Raw genomic sequence first — 21,365 nt, forward strand, 5'->3', positions numbered from 1 at the left:
TTCCAAATGATTTTTACTAAAGTTTTTCAAAGATACATAGAGAATAGAAAGAAAATCATACATGGATAGAGCATAACACCAATCCACGTAGGTGCAAAATTAGTCACACATCATTACAATTTGCGTCAGTATTGCTTATAGTATCCAACATCAAATTAACAGGTTAAATACAATGCCTGCAGGTTACATAGAGAAAATGTGTGCTATAGGAATGTAATTCTGTATGGAATAGTTTTAACACACGTAGGCAGTCCACAATAATAAAACATTTAGCCTATATAAGAAATAGGAGGAAAGTGTATATCCTTAGATTGTTTTTATGTATTAACTATTTATTTAACCTTTAACCACTTGCCTACTGGGCACTCAAACCCCCTCCTGCCCAGATAAATTTTCAGCTTTCAGTGCTCTCAAACTTTGAATGACAATTACACAGTCATGTAATACTGTACCCAAATTAATTTTTTGTCCTTTTTCATACAAATAGACCTTTCTTTTGTTGGTATTTGATCACCTCTGGGTTTTTTATTTTTTGCGCTATAAATGAAAAAAGACCGAAAATTTTGAAAAAAAATTAATTTTTCTTTGTTTCTCTGATAAAATTTTGCAAATTATTAATTTTTCTTCATAAATTTTGGCCACAATTTATACTGCTACATATCTTTGGTAAAAATAACCCAAATTAGTGGATATTATTTGGTCTTTGTGAAAGTTATAGCGTCTACAAGCTGTGGTGCAAATCATAAAAAAATTGATCACACCTGATGTACTGGCGGCCTCTCATTTCTTTCGACCCTAACAAGCCAGGAAAGTACAAATACCCCCCAAATGACCCATTTTTTGAAAGTAGACATTCCAAGGTATTTAGTAAGATGCATGGTGAGGTTTTTGATGTTGTCATTTTTTCCCACAATTCTTTGCAAAATGAAGATTTTTTTTTTCACAAAATTGTCATTGTTATTTCTCTCACATGGCATGTGTATACCACAAATGACACCCCAAAATACATTCTGCTACTCCTCCTGAGTATAGCGATACCACATGTGTGGGACTTTTTCACAGCTCAGCCACATAGAGAGGCCCAACATGCAGGAAGCACCATCAGGTGTTCTTGTTGACTACCTATTACACATTTGAAGGCCTTGGAGCACCAGGACAATGACATGTGACACTAATGTGGCACTGATGACAGATGGCACTGATACATGGCACTGATGACACATGACACTGATGTGGCACTGATGACAGATGGCACTGATACATGGCACTGATGACACGTGACACTGATAACACTGATAACAGATGGCACGTGTCACTGACAGGTGGCACTGATGACAGATGGCACTGATACGTGGCACTGATGACATGTGACACTGATAACAGATGGCACGTGACACTGACAGGTGGCACTGGGGACAGGTGGCACTGGAGGCAGATGGCACTGGGGACAGATGGCACTGATAGGTGGCACTGGGGACAGATGGCACTGACAGGTGACACTGTGGACAGATGGCACTGACAGGTGACACTGTGGACAGATGGCACTGACAGGTGACACTGTGGACAGATGGCACTGATAGGTGGCACTGGGGACAGATGGCACTGACAGGTGGCACTGGGGACAGATGGCACTAATAGGTGGCACTGGGGACAGGTGGCACTGGGGACAGGTGGGCATGTGTGTTTTGTGCTAGTGTGGCACTGTGTTAGTGTTCAAACACTCATGCTGCAGCTGCAGGTGGGTCTCCCTCCTCACACGCGGTCTCTGTGTGAGGAGGGAGAGCTGGCAATGAGAGATGATCTCATATGTTTACATATGAGATCATCTCTCATTGAACACTTCGATCAAGTGCTAAATGGCCGCTGTGATTGGCCATTTAGCACAATCTGTGATTGGCTGTGTCCAAGGGACACGGCCAACACAGATTTTCCCCTGATGCGCGGCCACAGCGGTGCGCAGGGAGGAAGTAAACAGGAGGACGTCCAGGGCCGTCCTCCTGGCAATTGAGCGCTGTGATGTAGCCGTCTTTCGGCTATAGCGCGGGCGCGTAGTGGTTAAACATCAGTGTCTGGCACTTGATGCATATAGGGTTGTATATACTCAGAAGAAGTGAAGAAGAGTAAAATGAAAAAACAATTAATAGAATAAACAGAAATTCAGGTTTCCGCTGCACAGGGCTTAAGGGACTTTATAGTAAGCACGCCATAATTGCCAGCGGGTTTCAAACTGCTGGGACTTCCCATCTTTATATGACAGTAATTGTTCATATTTACCAACCTTATTGACCCGGGTAAACACCTCTCTTATGCTTGGGATTTCCTTAGTTTTCCATTTTTTTCAATATTGCTGCTCTAGCTGCAAAAAGTATGTACATAGCTATTGGACATAGGGAGCTAGGGATTGAAGTAGAGTTGATACTGAGAATCGCTTTTTCTATATTTGGATCAACAATGAAACCTGTGACTTGAGAGATCAGTTTGAATATCTCTGCCCAAAAACTGGGTAGGTGAAGGCATGACCATACCATATGTGTCAAGGTGCCTACCTGTCCACATTCAAACATTCATTAGTGGGGTAGGGGAAAATTTTGCCATTAGGTAGGGAGTAAGATACCATCTTAGATGGAGTTTCTGGGCCATTTCCCAGTAATTTGAGCATTTGGAGTATTGATAATTGCTTTTAATTGCTCTGCCATTGAAAGTCAGAAAAGGAACATCCCAGTTCTGTCTCCCATTTATCCAAATGGAGGTTTTTTGTCAATGTGGATTTAGCATTTAGCAGTTCATAGAACACAATAATACGTTTAAGTTTAGAGTCTGTTGAGTTCCAATAGGACCATGCCCTGACTGGCATTTCAACGGATGAGAGTTTATTAAGATTTAATATAGATCATAGTCTAATATAGGAAAATTATTCATTAGTGGGTAGGGAGTATTTTTGGGTCAAGATTTTAAATGAAATTAAGCGTCACATATCACATCTTCAATGGTATGTAGACCCTTGGCTATCCATTTAGAGAAGGAGATGTCTGGTGTTATAAACTTTAGCGAGTTGAGGGGGATAGGAATCCTTTTACTTTTTGAGGAGGGGTCATAATGTTTATAAACGTATCTCCAAGCTTGTAGCCCTGCTGGAATGGTAGGGTGATTTATGGATTTTTCTGTTTGCAATACCAGTCAAACCAAGAATCATTGGCTGTCTGCACGAATTCCGACTGAGTAAGCATGTCCACTGCTGTGGGTTTTCTAAAGGTGGAGTCATTAACTTTCCGTGCTTTTTTGTGATCAAATGTCAGCTTTATATTGCGATCGTTAATATTAAGTTCATCAACAAATATATGAAATTCTGCCTCGGTTCCCTTCCAGACCACCAAGATATCATCAATATTCCTAATCCAAGAATTATTATGTAGCACAAAGTTTAGCAAATCCAAAATAAATTTGTTTTGATGTTTTGATTGTTGGAGATTATCCACATAAGGTGGCACGCAGAGCCCCAAACCTTTCGGACATGCTCACTCAGTCAGGAATTCGTGCAGACAGCCAATGATTCTTGGTTGACTGGTTTTCCTAAAACCATTGGAATGTTTGCGTAAGATCACTGACAGATCTGCAAGTTTGTTGAGCGCACTGACACTTTTTCCAACACAAACAATGGCAAAGTTTATAAGATCAAAAGCTTAATTAATTGTGCAACCACGAAAGTGATCTATAGCCTACAATGCTCTTGCAATAAGATTTACATACTAAGTGCCAACTCCATGTACGCATTGGCGAACACCTGGGTGACATCCTACATAAAGAACCTAAGAGTCCCTTGGCCCAGCATTTTCTCCTTCACCACCAGTCCTACCCGGATGGACTGATGCTTAAGGGGATCTATGCCCTCAAGCTTAGCAAAAGGCGGGGTGATTTTGATAAGGTACTCCTTCAAAAAGAAAAATTCTGGATATATAAATTAGATACTTTGATGCCTTATGAACTTAACAAAGAGATGAATTTACAGGTATTTTTAGACTAATTATTGTTTCCCATATGACATTTGTTTTCAAATATTACACAAAAGAAAAAAACTTTTTTCCAATAAATTTCTTTCAATTTTTGTAATCAATCATTGTCTCCTCTAGCTTTTTCCAAACTTTGTGTCCTCGTGTGTATTAACACAGTTATGAACGTTTTTATATTATACACGATTGAAGCATATGTCAATTTATTTATGTCCTGTATATTGTGTTCTATTTGTTTACCTGATTAAGGCTTAGTGTTTTATGTTATTTTTATGTTATTTGTGTTTTGATTTCAACCAGCCACATCACTGATGGTTTATTTTGATATACATCCTTCTTTCTCTATGAATGGTACAATGTATTCATCGTCTCATATAAACAAACATGGTTAATTGATCTCCTTATGGGAAGACAGAAACTGAGTCATCACTGGTATTTATACCTGTCTCAGCCAGGGGTCGCTAGTCCTGAAGAAGCGGGAGTTTCCCTGTGAAACTAGTTGACGTCACTCCCCCTCCATGTGAACGTCTGTCTCGCAGAGCATTGTTCATCAGCGTTCAAGATCCATGGCACGGCTGTTTATTGGCATATAATACGGGACACGGTTTTCCTGGTAAATTCTATCCAGCTGACACTCTAAATGGCCATTTCATCATTCATCCTTTATCCACCTTGGATGTTTTAATTCACAAGTCTGGACATAAGTGAATACTGTGGCATAGAGATACTGATTGATACACAAAGTTTTTCCTCGCTCAGCTGTTTGATATCCAACTTTATGTGAACACCATTGCTTTTCCATCGTAAGTAGAATGGACTACTTAACACAGCAGACCGCGGCAAACTACCTGTAGCATATCACTATCTACATTTTGGGTAAGGTAGATTATAACATATACCTATCCGCTATACCTCTGTTACTTAGACTGTTTGGTTTCTGCTAATAACGATCGCTGTGCAGGCTATTTTCCTGTGTCCTATGGACTGCAATATATATATTCTTGTGCTCACCAAATGCATATCCATCTGCTATAATCTAATATGCCAATACTCTTTTGCCGTTTACCCTTAACAGCTTCATATAGCCCACTTTATTTACAATTTTCAATCGAACGATTTTGAATGACTCTGAGATATATTATTTTTTGCTGCCATTTTTTTATATAAGGATTACCTGGTTCCACGTTTCAGGCTGCCACATTGCTTAAATCTATTTAGCATTTCTATGGGCCATATATTTATGCACATGCAGTGAAGACATTCCCCCATATGTTTGTCAGTCTGTTAGTTTGTCTGTATTTGTCTGGTCATTTGACAGTGTTGTCATTGGAGAGGTAATGGTGGAAGTTATTGATTTTATACTTTATGTAGTAAATTACTGTGTATTTATACATACAATAAATTTCTATTTTTGTTATAATTCATTAGTTATTTTTTAAGACACTATGGGGGTTATTTACTAAAGGAAAATCCACTTTGCACTGCAAGTGCACTTGGAAGTAAAGTCGCTGTAGATCCGAGGGGGACATGCAAGGAAAATAAAAAACAGCATTTTTGCTTGCACATGATTGGATGATAAAATCAGCAGAGCTTCCACTCATTTCAGATCTACCCCTTAGATTTAGAGTGACTGCACTTCCAAGTGCACTTGCAGTGCAAAGTGGATTTGCCTTTCATAAATAACCCCCTATATCTCTGTGGTTCTCTATGTGGTATCTTTTCTACGCCTTTTGTCCTTTTGGCGTAGCTTCCCCTTTTTCATTGCATGGTTAGCCACTGAACCCCACCCATCATCAGGGTGAGTAGATGATTTTCTGTTCTTTTTCATTGTTTACTTTGGTTTCCAGACCCATTTTTTGTTTTTTCCTAAAACTAACCATACACTGATTGAAATCCAGTTGGTTCAGCTGACATTGTGTTATGCCGCGTACACACGATCGAACTTTACGGCATACTTGGTCCGGCATACCTGATTTCGTCAGACAATTCGATTGTGTGTGGGCTCCAGCGGACTTTGTTTTCTCAAAAGTTTGATGGACTTAGATTTGAAACATGTTTCAAATCTGTCCGACGGACTCGAGTCCGGTCGAAAAGTCCGCTTGTCTATATGCTAGTCCGATGGACAAAAACCGGCGCTAGGGCAGCTATTGGCTACTGGCTATGAACTTCCTTATTTTAGTCCGGTCGTACGTCATCACGTACGAATCCGTCAGACTTTGGTTGATTGTGTGTAGGCAAGTCCGTTCATTCGGAAAGTCCGTCGTAAAGTCCGTCGAAAAGTACGCCGGACAAAGTCTGCCATAAAGTCCGCTCGTGTGTATGCGGCATAAGGGATATGTTGGAAAAGTTTGCTCAGTCAATGGTTGCAGCCAATGAGCTGCAGCTGCTGATTGGTGTATTCTGACAGCGGCGAGTGCTACGGCCAGAATACAATGTCCCATCAGTGGGGATTCCTCCATCCACCTCATTTGTGCAGGTGGAGGAATCTGTTTTTTTTTTGTTTTACTCATTCAGCCCTCTTGCTGAAAAAAAATAAACTAACCATGTACGGTCAGACTAATACCCTTCCAAAACATTGCTCTAGTTACTTAAAACTGCAATCTTACCCAGCCCACTGGGATTATACTCCTCAGTGATTGAACAACTGTTAAATATGCAGTTAGCTCACTTCAAACTCTTGGCATGGCAAACTGGATACATCACAAAGGCTGACAGATAGTGAAACATGGGAAAACTAGAGCACAGCTAAATGGGCAAATATGGATGCTGACATGGCACTTATACTTAGAAAGTTATTAAAGAATAATAATTAATAATTACAGAAAAATTACATATTCCTGATATGTGCATGTTATACCATGTATTTGTATGAAAAAGTATCCAGTTCTCTTTGTATTGCTTCCTTTGTGTGAAATACCTGGGGGTTCTGCCAGTCCCTCTGCTTTCCTTTTAAAGTCTGACCACACTAGCCATGAGAGCTCAGCATGGTCAGTGTTATAGCTGTGCTGAGAACGCACTCTGCTCTCCTCCAATAATCAGACATGAGCTGACATGCCCCCTCCCTCCTTCCCCTGCACAGCAGTGTGCTGCTGCTTCTCCTCCCCTAGCTCTCTAAGCTCCTTATGCAGCTAAGAACAGAGATTATGTGATCACATTTTAAAATGAATGGGTTGTTTTACAAGGTAAGGGTTTACATATACTTTAACCCCTTCCCGCCGACCGCCCCTTTAAGGGTTCTAAAAGCTGGGAGGTGGGCTTTCGGGTCATGTGACCACTGTGATTGGCTGTCACAGCGGTCACAATATCGAAAAGCTTCTGATCGCTAGTATGCATTGGGAGCTCTCCAATACACGCCATTACCGTGCTGGGAGCTCACAGGGAGTGCGCTCTCAGCACGGTAAGTAGTATTAACAGGGCCGCATACATGCGGCGGCTCTGCGTTAAGGCTTACCCACCAAGCAGACACATATATGTGTGCGGTCAGCGTTTATGGGTTAAAGAAATTAGGCTTTTGAAACTTGAACAAATATTGATAGGTTTATTTACATTAAACATCACTTTAACATGCATAGCTAAAGAAAATCTTTGAAAACATTACAGCTCCTCTTTAAAGATAAAGTAAAAATTAATTGAAATGTACATTCATTCATGCCATTTGATGACTTAAAACTACTATTAATAACTTTAGAAAAGTATTTTTTTTGTTTGGATAAATCTGGATAAATCTTGGATAAATGAACAGATAAGTATTTTTATAGATGCAAGGACATACAAATATGCAGTAGAAAACAAGGTGATAACACAAATAAAAAAAAAGCTGTAGTTGCTTTTTTATGTCCATGACAACATTATAAAGAGGTGATATAAATAGAGATGTGTGGACATTTTTATGTGTACTTAATACATTGTTACTGTCTTGATGCAAACCTTTGCACCTGCCTTGATTACTTTCATTCCACCCACTCGGCAGCACATGCCTACTTTCCTTTTACTCTTTCTGCCATCCATTCAGCTGCAGAAACCAAGAAAAGGAAGAGCAGAATTACTGTAATTAGAGCTCACACAGGAGGGATGAAGGTTAATATGTTGTGCTGGGGTGGGGGGGAATTTAGGCAAACTTTTTGCTTGCCCTGAATAGACAAAGCACTAAATGTTTTCTATTGGCATCATACACATCTTGGCATCAAATTTACAAATATTACTTCCTCCTTCCCCATTTTGTGGTTTTACAGAATGCCAGCCTTCGTCTCATAGCTGATTTAACATCTTTGTTTTTTAAACTATAAATCAAAGGATTCAACATGGGAACGGCAGCAGTGTTAAACAGTGAGAACATCTTCTTTGCATCTAGTGAGCCATAAGTTTTCGGTGTCAAGTACTGAGAGACAAGCATGATATAAAGAAGAGTGACCACTGTTAAGTGGGAGGAGCATGTGTAGAATGCCTTTCGTTTGCCAGTGCTGGAATGAATCTTCAGTATTGCAGAAATTATGAAAATGTAGGAGATGAAGGTGAGAATAAAAGGGATTAATGTTACGAAAAAAGTCTTTGTATAAGTATCATCATCTCCAAGAACGAGGTGTCATTGCAAGTCATTTTCATTAATGGTACCATGTCACAGAGGAAGTGATTGAGTTCTTTTGTAATGTAGCAAGTGAAAGTTGAGTAAGTTAAGACAGGTGGTAGAACTTGTACAAAACCCATCAAATAACAGCCAGCAACAAGTAAAGTACAAACTCTACAGTTCATGATAACATGATAACGCAAAGGGTTACAGATGGCTAAATAGCGATCATAACTCATTGCGGCCAAAATTAACAGTTCATGACCCAATGTTGATGCAAAAATGTACATCTGAATTATGCATGCCAGGTATGAAACAGTGTGATCACCAGTTATGTACATGAGAAGGAGCTTATGTAATGTGATGGTGGAAGAAGACAAGTCCACGATGGACAGGTTGGCCAGGAAGAAGTACATAGGAGTATGTAGGTGATTATCCAAGCAGATCAGAGAAAGAATGGTCATATTACCGCCAATTGTGATCAGATAAATAAGTAGAACCAGAAAGAAAAAGACGGTCTGGAGCTCTGGTATGTCAGTGATCCCTTTAATAAAGAAAAATGTCAATGTGGTCTGATTAAACGGACCTGAAAACATGGCCATATTCTTTATTCTAGAACACAAGAAACATTAAAAGTTAATAACTGCTAAAGTTAAAAACTAAATTACATTACAGATGCATACAAAGGCTTACTCTATGGAGAATAATGACTGAAAGTGTCTGAGCAGTAGGAAGGGAGTCAATGCACACTGATTACATACTGATTTAAAATAGAAGAGGAGGAATTTTAAAATACTTTGGAAAAATAAAAATATATACTCTCCAAACCATCTTCTCCCCTCACCAGCTGACATAATTACTGATGAGTTCTTCTCATGAACAACCTCATTATTATTTTTTTTTTGGAGAAGCCCCGTTTACTGGAATTTTCAAACTCATATTAGATTGATATCCACATTTGTAATCTTTAAGCAGTAGCTTCTGCTATCCCATAGCCCATCTCTTCTACAACCATTACCATGTTCTCAATGAGCAGCAGTAGGCTGGTTGGCAAATATAGGGATTTTGGAAACTTCCTCAGTGAAGGAACAGGAATATTGTAGAAATCCAGGGCAAAACAAAAATATAAACATGAGTACAGTGCAGTCACACAGAAAGCAAGTACAGGTGCACAACAGATTAAAAGGAGACAGAAGGAGGCACCAGACTAATGCCCCGTACACACGATAGGATTTTCTGACGGAAAATGTGTGATAGGACCTTGTTGTCGGAAATTCCGACCGTGTGTGGGCTCCATCACACATTTTCCATAGGAATTTCCGACACACAAAGTTTGAGAGCTTGCTATAAAATTTTCCGACAACAAAATCTGTTGTCGGAAATTCCGATCGTGTGTACATAAATCCGACACACAAAGTGCCACGCATGCTCAGAATAAATTAAGAGACGAAAGCTATTGGCTACTGCCCCGTTTATAGTCCTGATGTATGTGTTTTACGTCACCACGTTCAGGACGATCGGATTTTCCGACAACGTTGTGTGACAGTGTGTATGCAAGACAAGTTTGAGCCAACATCCCTCAGAAAAAATCCATGGATTTTGTTGTTGGAATGTCCGATCAATGTCCGACCGTGTGTACGGGGCATAAGTGTAGCAGGTTAGCATAAAAGGGTTTATTAAATGCCAAATGGCAACTTACATCAATATAAAAAGAAGGCGACACATCAATATGTCTGTGGCAGAGGTATCTTATTTATCGATTTTAGACTAGTTTGATTAGTATGGTGTGTGCAATATTACTGGGCCCTTAAGTGTATATACTTGCATGTATCTTATTGCTTGATCTGATATACTGTATATCTATATATGTATTGCATTATATGCTGCCCCTATAAATTGCCAATCAGCATTTAATAAACCCTTTTATGCCAACCTGCTGCACTTAGTCTGGCGCTCATTTATGTCCCCTTTTGTTTCTGCAGAGTCATTGACTCACTCTATGGGGAGCTGCCACTGATGTTGCTTATCTTTCCCTGCTGACATGTCAATGGACTTATTATAAATGGACATTTAATAAGGATGTTTAGCCCTTTAGGTTCAATCAACCTTTCCTGCACCATTCGATTTACTGCCTATAGAGTCTACTCACACCACTACAGTGTGTTTACTTATATGCGTGTGACTGTTTTGATGCCATTCAAGTTGTGTGAATCTGGGGTAAAAACGTTGATAAATAGACCCCTTTAGTATTAATTATATTAAGTACATTTTATGTCTATGCCCAAGGATATGTTGATAAATGATCTTTGCTGTTATTATATCAATGCAATATTATTTTCTTTCTTATTTCTCATTTTTAACTGTATGCCACACAATTTGCTTTAACAAAAACTGCTCTTTGACCTTAAATCCATTAGAACTACACTATATTACAAAAAGTATTGGGACTGCCTTTACATGCACATGAACTTTAATGGCATCCCAGTCTTAGTCCGCAGGGTTCAATATTGAGTTGGCCCAACCTTTGCAGCTATAGCAGCTTCAACTCTTCTGGGAAGGCTCTCCACAAGGTTTAGGAGTGTGTCTATGGGAATGTTTGACCATTCTTCCAGAAGCGCATTTGTGAGGTCAGGCACTGATATTGAAGAGAAGGCCTGGCTCGCAGTCTGCGCAAGGTGTTCTATTGGGTTGTGGTCAGGACTCTGTGCAGGCCAGTCAAGTTCCCCCACCCCAAGCTTGTGCATCCATGTCTTTATGGACCTTGCACAAAGTCCTGACCTCAACCCAATAGAACACCTTTGAGATGATGATATAGAGCGCAGAATGCGAGGCAGGTCTTCTCTTCAACATAAGTGCCTGACCTCACAGATGTGGCATCATGTTATTCTTCCGCAGGGACAGGGAAGCTGGTCAGAGGTGATGGGAAGATGGATGGAGCCAAATACAGCGCAATCTTAGAAGAAAACCTTTTAGAGTCTGCAAAAGTCTTGAGACTGGGGCAGAGGCTCACCTTCCAGCAGGACAACGACCCTAAGCATACAGCCAGAGCTACAATGGAATGGTTTAGATCAAAGCATATTCATGTGTTAGAATGGCCCAGTCAAAGTCCAGACCTAAATCCAATTGAGAATCTGTGGCAAGACTTGAAAATTGCTGTTCACAGACGCTCTCCATCCAAACTGACAGAGCTTGAGCTATTTTGCAAAGAAGAATGGGCAAAAATGTCACTCTCTAGATTTGCAAAGCTGGTAGAGACATAACCAAAAAGACTTGCAGCTGTAATTGCAGCGAAAGGTGGTTCTACAAAGTATTGACTCAGGGGTCTGAATACAAATGCCACACTTTTCAGATATTTATTTGTAAAAAAATCTGAAAACCATTTATTATTTTCCTTTCAATTCCCAATTATGTGCCACTTTGTGTTGGTCTATCACATAAAATCCCAATAAAATGCATTTACATTTTTGGTTGTAACATGACAAAATGTGGAGAATTTCAAGGGGTATGAATACTTTTTCAAGGCACTGTAATTCCTGGTTTAGAGGTATGCATGTGCACGCCCTCTCCTGACCTTTGCTGTGATTGGACACCTTCCCTTCAGCTTGTGTTTGTCAGCAGGTTACAGACAATCATTTAGGTTGTATACCTGCTGATTGGCTGTGGCACAGATCTGTGTGTTTGTAAAGATAAGCTCTGGCTGGATTTCTCCCTGCCATTCAGAAATGAAAGCATAGAGATAAACCCAGCCAAATCAGCAAGTAAAAGCAGCACACCTACACTTGCATAAACTTGTTAGGCACACTTGATTGCCCTCTTGATCACCCCTGTCACCCAGCCAGTGCTATTAGTACAGTAACAGTGTACAGTATTATCACTGATCACTGTATTAGTGTCACTAGCGATATCAGTGTCAGTTAGTTAGTTAGTGTCCCTACCAGCCAGTGTCAGTTAGCATTAGATTGCCTGCCACACTATCACAGTCACACTATAAGTCACTGATCACTGCCATTACTAGCATAGTGTCAGTAGGGATCAATATCTTGATCACAATCAGAACTATACTAGTGTCCCCAATAATATACTGTCATCAAAAATGCAGTCTTAGCAGGATCAACCCCTGACCACTGCCAGCACTTGCGACATGTAGCAAAATACATTTTGGTCTACATTTATGAAGAAATTTGATTTTGTTGGATATATTGTATATCAGAAAGCAGAAAATATAGTTTTTTTTTTCAAAATTTTCAGTCTTTTTTCGTTTATATTATAAAAATTAAAAGACCCAGTGGTGATCAAGTACCACTAAAAGAAAGCTTTATTTGTGTGATAAAAATGATATAAATTTTATTTGTGTACAGTGTTGTATGACTGAGCAATTGCTAGTTAAATTAGCACAGTGTTGAATAGTAATAAATGCTGGTCAAGAAGGGGGTAAAACCCGCTGGAGGCAAAGTGATTCATTAACTAAGTTTACTTACTTATGATAACAATCTTCTTTTTAATGGTTTTGTACACTCTCGTTGGTCCGTCCTACCCATGATCCTACTGTATTTTCTTTTAAAAAAAGACGTCATTGGTGGTAGGCTCCTTTCTTCCCATTCTCTATTTCGGCCCACTGATGATTTCTGCACTGATGATTTCTGCAATGATGATTTCTGCACTGATGATTTCTGCAATGATGATTTCTTCACTAGATCTTGCACAATTTCCATTGTTTAAGAAGTGTTTGGTGGTGTGCTTTTTTACAGAATATAGGCAGTCTCTGGGTTACAAACAAGATAGGTTCTGTAGGCTTGTTCTTAAGTTGAGTTTGTACGTAAGTTCAAACAGGTACATTTTTTAAATGTGTAACCCCAGCCCCAAAAATAAATTTAAAGTTTATCAGAGCATAGGGAAGTGTTTACACCTCTGTAATGTTTGTTTTACTGTCCGCGCCCCTGTTCAGAAATTTTCACTTTACATTCTGTTCCTGTGACAATTGGATTTAGAAAATTTGGGGTTGTTGTGGAAACACAGATTGGCGATAAAGCTTCAGTGGAGACACCTTTTTCCCATGATAACTCTTACGGGAGTGAATTTCCCCTCCTAGGGGTAGATTTCCTCTCACTTCCTGTTTCCTCCCTTCATTTGTAAGTCGGATGTTTGTAACTCATGGACTGCCTGTAATAGGTATAATAGGAATAATAGGTCAGATCTGGTATAAACATGCTCTAACCTTAAACCTCAAGTAAATTTATGTGATAAAGGCAAAAACAAAAAACACATTGAAAATGGTATGTGATTTGAGTCCAGCAGATACATGAGAGTATGAAAGCTATACATTTGGGACTGCATAAGATCATAAAGCCATCCTCATTGAAGCTGTGCATATTGGGTAAGTGGCAACTACCTTTGACTTATAGAACAAGGGTTGAGGGTTCAACTCCCAGCTTGGACACAATCTGTTGAGAGTACATTCTCACAAAAAAAAAAAAAAATACTGAATATGGTGGATACTGTTCCTGACCTTGTTCTGTACACACCTGTACATGTTTGCTTGCTATTATGATTATTCAAGGGCTTCATTTATTTAGTAAGTATGCAGGTCGGGAGTGCAGGCTTTCCTCTGACCTCTCTAGCTGAATGCCCCCCCCCCCCCAGTCAAGGGGTTCCAGTAGATATTATAAAAAATGTGCAGCTTTGTAAAATGTTTATTGTTTTTATGAACCAGAAGCCCAGAATCCTGGCCAAAAAAACTCCCAGATAGGAACCCCTGTGTCCCAGCTTGTTACTAGGATATGAAAAACATTTATACTCACTCCCAGGAGCAACCACCAAGGTTTCACCATCCTAGCAACCAGGCAGGATGTGGGGGGGGGGGGGTCAATATGGCCTACAGGTATGGGGCCCCAGGGGTGGGACCCCTTGACTGTTTAGGATATTTTTGAAAAAGGTGAACTTAGCTTTTAAAGATCATGTTTTTTTGGAGCACACCTTTTCATATTATATATATGCCCAGGTGCTCTGCAGCAGAATCACATCAATAAATATTCATATATTTGTGGAGTCTCTCACAGACTTAAAGCAGGAGAATGTGTCCAAAGAAGAGAGAATATGTCATAGGAAGTGTTTATTATACCTTATGTTTCAGTGGACTGCAGGCAATCTTTGTCAAGTCCGCCTTGACAAGGAGGGACTGACCTCCATCAGAACGTACTTTTTGTATAACTATATGCTCATATATTTTATGCCATTGTAAACAATATTCCTTATCATCCATCTTTCTTTAACAAACAAGCACAGCACATTTCACAGTTCTGCATTGTTGAATCGTTCATTTCTTTTGTGGCTCTGCATTCGGTAAGAGGACGTTTCAGAGCTGCAATGGAAGTCAATGCTGGAAAACGTTCCTGTGCCAGGCACTGGGAAACAGAAAGCAACATAACAATCTGCAGCTATCACTGAATACATGTCATGGTCTGAAGGCTGAATGGAAGAGTATCTTCTCTCAGGATGAGTGCAACTTATAGTATTTGCACTGTCCTAGTGAGAAAATGCACCCATACCCCCACCCAGTCCTTACCTGATCATTCCCATTTTTTACCTTATTACATTATCCTAAAAGTTCTGTTGGAAAAGAAAGTCACATATGAATAAGTTATCATTCAGACTCACAAAGTACAAATAACTGATCCACTCACCTATTCAGTCAAGTGGCTGACTCCTTGTGTGTTTCTGATATAATTCTCCCTAGTGCTTTATAATCATTTAATCCTGGATATTGTACATACAGCCCCATGAAAACTCTGCAGCCCAGTATTACAGTCACTCTGAATATTCTCTCATCATTATATTTTCCTTCAAATGTTAGGGCACTGGTGTATTGTAAATTCTGCACTGATAAAGGATTTGTTAATACTGATCTTTTAAGTATATGGGACTGTCTTTATTTGGTTGCGTGTTTAAGTCATAATACCTTTATATTGCCATTGCTCTGAGATGCAGTACATATATATAGAGAGAGCTGGCTATATAATTAATCCTTTGAGTATTACGGTATCTGTAGAGGTTGGCAATCCCATGCACCTTTTTACTATTCAATTAAATGTTAGACAAAAGCTAATGATGGCAAAGGACAATTCACAACTAACATCCCAAGTAAAGCAAATCTGTATATGAATGAGATTTATCTGCCAATTTTTTTTTTTTTTTTTTTGCCCGTGATTGCTAAACAAAGGTATGCTGCACCATATTTTGTAGGGCAGCCCATTAATTTCACTGAGCTGCCCTACATGTGACAAATGTGGCAAGCAAGTTCATGCACCTTTTTGAGCTTTGAGCTTCTCACATTTATTTATCTTGCGTTTTTTTGCGCAAAAAAAAAACTCCTCTTGCTTGGTGCATTTGGGGAATTCACAAAGTTCTCTGTGAAGCACTTAGGACGTGGGCTGTGCCTGCAGTGCCACTTGCAGTAGGGCTAATATTGAGCAAAGTCTATAAATGAACCTTAACCAATATGCATGGAAGTATGTAAAAGTATTAAAAAACGTTTATTGGACCTACAAGGCCACATGAACAAAAACAAAATTGGCTAAAATGACATGACAACGCGTTTTGCTCATCTGAGCCATATCAATACCTTCCGCTGCAACTCCGTGATGTCATCTCTGGCTCCCCTCATCTGGAGACTGTGTCCTCATCCAGCACTCATTTCAGCCTTCCTTCTGACCCCTGCACAAGTGGCGCCACACCTGCAGCCGAGGGCTATTACAATCCATCGTACCAGCAGGTCCTGACACACTGCAGTGTTATAGTGCATGTTCCCACAGCCAAGGATTATTCCTCTCACATCTCCATCTGTGGGCAAATAGGCTGACACAGCCACCAGATTGTACTTTGGGGCAGTTGGGTTGCTATCAACATATGACCAGTTATTGAAAAGGAAAAAGGGGTTTTGGGACTTTGTATGAAGCAAGAACCAAAGGGGTACCTGCCTCCATCCCTGTCATTGATTTATAAAAAGGAAGAGAGTGAGAAGTGGGACTTTATATGAAGCACACAGCAGCAAACAAAGAAGTCAAGTGACTGGAAAGTTATGTTTATTTATATTCTATGATCTCTTATAGAACATTTTTGGGCATGAAACCTCTGAACAATAAACTTTTTATCACATTCAAGTTACATAATGATCCACAATCCAATAGACATTCATATATATCCCAATACGCTGACGACCAGGATGACTGTTGAATGCTAATGGGGTTCAATACATACTCTAAATAATCTATGTTTATGTTTATCTTAGGATCCATCTATGAGGTGTGATCCTGTATGGTGAGACTTATGACTGCTGATTATTGTTTTTATTATTGTTTAACCCATGCTGTAATGACCCGGCTGCTGTGTGTGCCTTGGTACAATCAGGGAGGTTTGTCCTCGTATGACTGTGCCTCTAGGCCGCACTTGCAGCCTCGCTATCTTCAATGTTTGAACTTATGTCTAAACACTTAATCATTGTTGTCGGGCTTGACCTGCCTTTGGATTCGGGTGGCCAGAGGTTTCTTTTTTCCCCTTAGCGGGGGACATGCGTCTCTCCATTGGGAGACGTGCCTTCAAACTCTGGATGGCCCCTGCTCTCTCTTCCCTCATTGGCAACATTGAGCCGCCCTGTATGCGGGTCACGGGTGCCGCGCGCGTGCGCTATTGTGCACGCATCGTGGGTAGGACGGATCAGGTGACGTAGGTCACCAACGCCAGCCGGAGCACCGACGTGCTCCTGATTGGAGGCTCTATAAGGACGCGTTCATGGCGGCCCTCAATTGCAGATGGCTACCACCCGGGGACACAACTCCATCCAGCACTTGCAAGGTAGAACTTTCAATCATGTCATCCTGTATTGATGCTTTTTCCCTCTGTTCATGATGGCATGTGCAGGAGTGCTCCTGCTTATATCTACTATATTCCTTTTTTAGGTTAAATCTGCAGGGGAATTACCACTTGGCAGTGTCCTCAGTGTCAGGTCTGCCTGGGGCATAGTCTACCTCCCTATCATTGGTGCAGTGTGTCTGGTTTGAACATTGTTCCGGATCCCCGGCTTTTTATTCTTTATACGCCATTTATTGGGTGGGTCCAATTTAAAATGTTTAAATGTTTCCTAATTGTTTTCCTCTTTCTGTCCTTCTTTTCCTTTTTCCCCCCACCCCCCCCCCTTCTCCCCTTTCGCTTTCCCTTCTTTTTGTCATGGGGCATTTTTGGAGTAGCTCCTAACATCCCCCACACCTTCATCACTCTAGACATTCATATATAATATACAAACACAATTGGCAACTGATACATTTATATACATAGCCATGATACGGTTGGGGCCTAAATGGCCTGAATGACCTTCCTAGATTCCTCTCAAAATAAAAGGAGGGGGGGAAGGGGTAAGACAACAGAATTAATGTGGTGAATTGTTATAGGCATGAGTTAGATCATAAGAAATCTTGTTAGTTCATAATTGAAATGATAGTGAGAGTTGAGGGCTCAACACATTTCACAGCCTTATAGCCGCTCATCAGGAGCACAAACATTGGAATAGATCTAGAAATAGAGAACATACATGTCTAGATAGTCTCGTAAATTATGATTTTGGAAAATAAAAACTAAAAAATGGGGGCAAAAAATAAAAATTATATATAGAAAAGATTCTAAAAGGTTGTAAAAATAGAGAAGATATATTCTGGGGTCAATAACCCCCCCCCCCCCCGTTGCATCCAACTCACATCTGCATCCATGCACAGGCGGTGCGGTATGGAAGATCGCAAATTCACTGCAAAGCATCACCTCCAGGTGCTGTGGTTGCTTTCGAGGGCAATGACAACCAGCACAGACAAGTCCAAGGTGGGTGGGTGTGGGTGGATGACACTAATGTAGGGTGGGAGTGGTAACCCCAAAAAGGGACCTATGTGAGGAAAATTAATATGGTATAGATATATATATATATATATATATATATATATATATAGTGTGTAAAAAATAACAGTGTAGGTGAAGTGCAAAAGTGAGTGGGTGGGGGATAGAGATGGATAAAGGAAATGGAATAGGAGTGGAGAAAAAAAAACAGGAACAAGGATGAAACAAAAATGCAAAGGCACACAAGGAAAACAACTGGGAAAGTGAATGGTGGAAAAGGATTAATACCTAATGTTGACAGATGGAAGCCGTGTGATCCATTGAAGTACACGTGGTCCAAGGTGGGGAGAGAGAAGTGATGTGTGAACCGACTATGGAGGATGCCTATATAGGTGCACTGCCACAACCCTGCCCCCAGCGTCACGCAGGCATACACAACAATGAAGAGAGGAACACTTTCACCTGGGAGGCTCAGCTGTCCAGCGATTAGCGTCTACCCAACACTCCAGTGTGTTAGCTGGTGTGTGACACTATGCCAGTGGTACAGCGCCACAAGGGCACTTTGCGCTCAGCGTAAACAGCGTGACGTCTATACGCAGGGATCGTGCGTCCACCCATCCCGCGTCACAAGGAGGCAGGGAAAGGGGGGAAACCCACAGTGTGCATCGCAGCTTCCAGATTGGAGGCAAAGACGGGTGGATCACCTAAACCAATCACACAGCCACCAATGTGCAGATGCAGAGCCAAGATGAAACAACCAAGGGGTGTAAAGGAAATTAAAATACATTAGCCTATATAATAGACTTGTGGCGGTGCACCTATATAGGCATCCTCCATAGTCGGTTCACGCATACATCTCTTCCCACCTTGAACTACGTGTACTTCAATGGATCACGGCTTCCATCTGTCAACATTAGGTATTAATCCTTTTCCACCATTCACTTTCCCAGTTGTTTTCCTTGTGTGCCTTTTGCATTTTTGTTTCATCCTTGTTCCTGTTTTTTTTCATCTCCACCCCTATCCCTTTTCTTTTATCCATCTCACTTTTGCACTTCACCTTCACTGTTATTTTTTACACACTATATATATATCTATATATATAGATCTATATATATATAGATATATATATATAGATCTATATATATATAGATCTATATATATATATATATATATATATATATAGATCTATATATATACAACATATTCATTTTCCTCACATAGGTCCCTTTTTGGGGTTACTACTCCCAGCCTACATTAGGGTCATCCGCCCACACCCACCCACCTTGGACTTGTCTGTGCCCGTTGTCATCGCCCTCGAAAAGCCACCACAGCACCCGGAGATGATGCTTTGTGATGAATTTGCAATCTTCGATACCGCACCGCTGGTGTGCGGATGCAGATGTGAGTTGGACGCAACTCACAGTATCTGCCACTGTGTCGCACTTTGGAAGCTGGATGATCCCTGCTATATTGGCAGTCCTCCAATCTATATACTATATATGCTGGGGTCATTGCTATATACACCAAGGAGGATCAATACATAGAGTAGGGTGGTGTGCTACACAGTGGCAGATACTGTGAATGCTTCATACCCCAAGAGGGGGAGAAAACTCCGGTGAGTGCAACCACAATCAGAGCACAGATAAGACACGCATGCTGTGATCACCCTTGGAAAAGTGGAAATTATCAACACTAATTTTTTCACCAGCACAGAAGCACTTTATTGTTATTTATCAAATGGGACTATATATAGTTATATTTGTCTAAACGCATGCTTTATGGGAGTGACTTGTCCCCCTTTGTTTTGGGATTTAAGTTTACAAATTTACTCTATTTCTAAGAATTAATTTCACCTAAGTCATGAATTTTGTATAATCAATTCTATCAAAATCACCACTTTTGTAATTTTTATGCACAAATTATATATTATTTATTATTCATTTAGTATTTATCACACATGGAATATTGTTAAGGTTTAGACATCACGTTCAACATAAGGGAGTTGATGCATGCTTAATGCATCAACGAATGGCCACTAGATTAACATTTTATTTTGTATATTTATGTTTATTAGCATGTATGTGATTAAGTGCACAACACATTAGAACAGTGCCACATCTACTTCACTTTCTTTTTATTCACTTACCCCACCTAGTGGTAGCAATCAGTAGAGGCAGCAGTTCTCTTAAAGTGGAGTTCCACCCACTTTTACAACTCTTCAGCATCCCTCACTAAACTGTGCACTGCAAACGAATTGGATATTTTAAAATTTTTTTTCTCAGCACCTACTGTATATCTGCTGTATTCATTTTTCACTTCCTCCTCCCTAGCCGTGGCTCATCGCATCATTTCCTGTTTGCATTGTCTTCTGGGAAGGGGCGGCAACTTCCTCTGACACTGCCGTTGCTATGGAAACCTGACCTGAAAAATATTACACTGCTTGTGCTGCACTGAGCATGTACGAGATCTGCAAGGATGAGATCCAGGAAGAAATACAGTCTGGCTTCAGATGCCCACACTTAAGATGGCCACGGCCTGCTGTAAGTTTATAAAATAACAAACTACTGCTATAAACAAACAAAACAGACCTTAGTTTACAGACTAACTTTAAAAGAATACATTAAGCTTGTGTATTATATGGGTATTTTTATTTAAAAAGTATAATTTTGGCCGGAACACCACTTTAAACCATTTATTTAACCCAATTTTTTCTGCTAGCACTTATTCCTTGCGCGAAATCACTTACACTCTCCTCCTGGTGGGACATTAAAAGCAGGCGGAAGATCCATAACTCCCGGTCATGGCCCTTTACAGACTCTTGGGGGAGGGGGGAGGCATGCTGGATGATGACGGTAACAGGGGGTGATTTAGCAGTACCTGGAGAGATCTCCACAGAATATGGCTATAACCCCCTAACATCC

At 40.3% G+C, this 21,365-nt stretch overlaps 1 long non-coding RNA gene and 1 pseudogene across 1 annotated transcript in view; one reads left to right on the forward strand and one right to left on the reverse strand.

Annotated features, from left to right (window-relative positions):
* On the reverse strand, nt 1-19,084 carry LOC141107823 (olfactory receptor 8K5-like; annotated as a pseudogene).
* The window catches only part of LOC141107825 (uncharacterized), a 16,440-nt gene continuing 12,850 nt past the window's right edge, over nt 17,776-21,365 (forward strand). Inside the window, exons 1-2 of the long non-coding RNA XR_012235970.1 lie at nt 17,776-19,361; nt 20,775-20,984. This is a non-coding gene — a long non-coding RNA (uncharacterized lncRNA). The remainder of the gene's footprint in view (nt 19,362-20,774; nt 20,985-21,365) is intronic.

Source organism: Aquarana catesbeiana, linkage group LG09 (genome assembly GCF_042186555.1).
Source record: "Aquarana catesbeiana isolate 2022-GZ linkage group LG09, ASM4218655v1, whole genome shotgun sequence".
Classification (NCBI taxonomy): domain Eukaryota; kingdom Metazoa; phylum Chordata; class Amphibia; order Anura; family Ranidae; genus Aquarana; species Aquarana catesbeiana.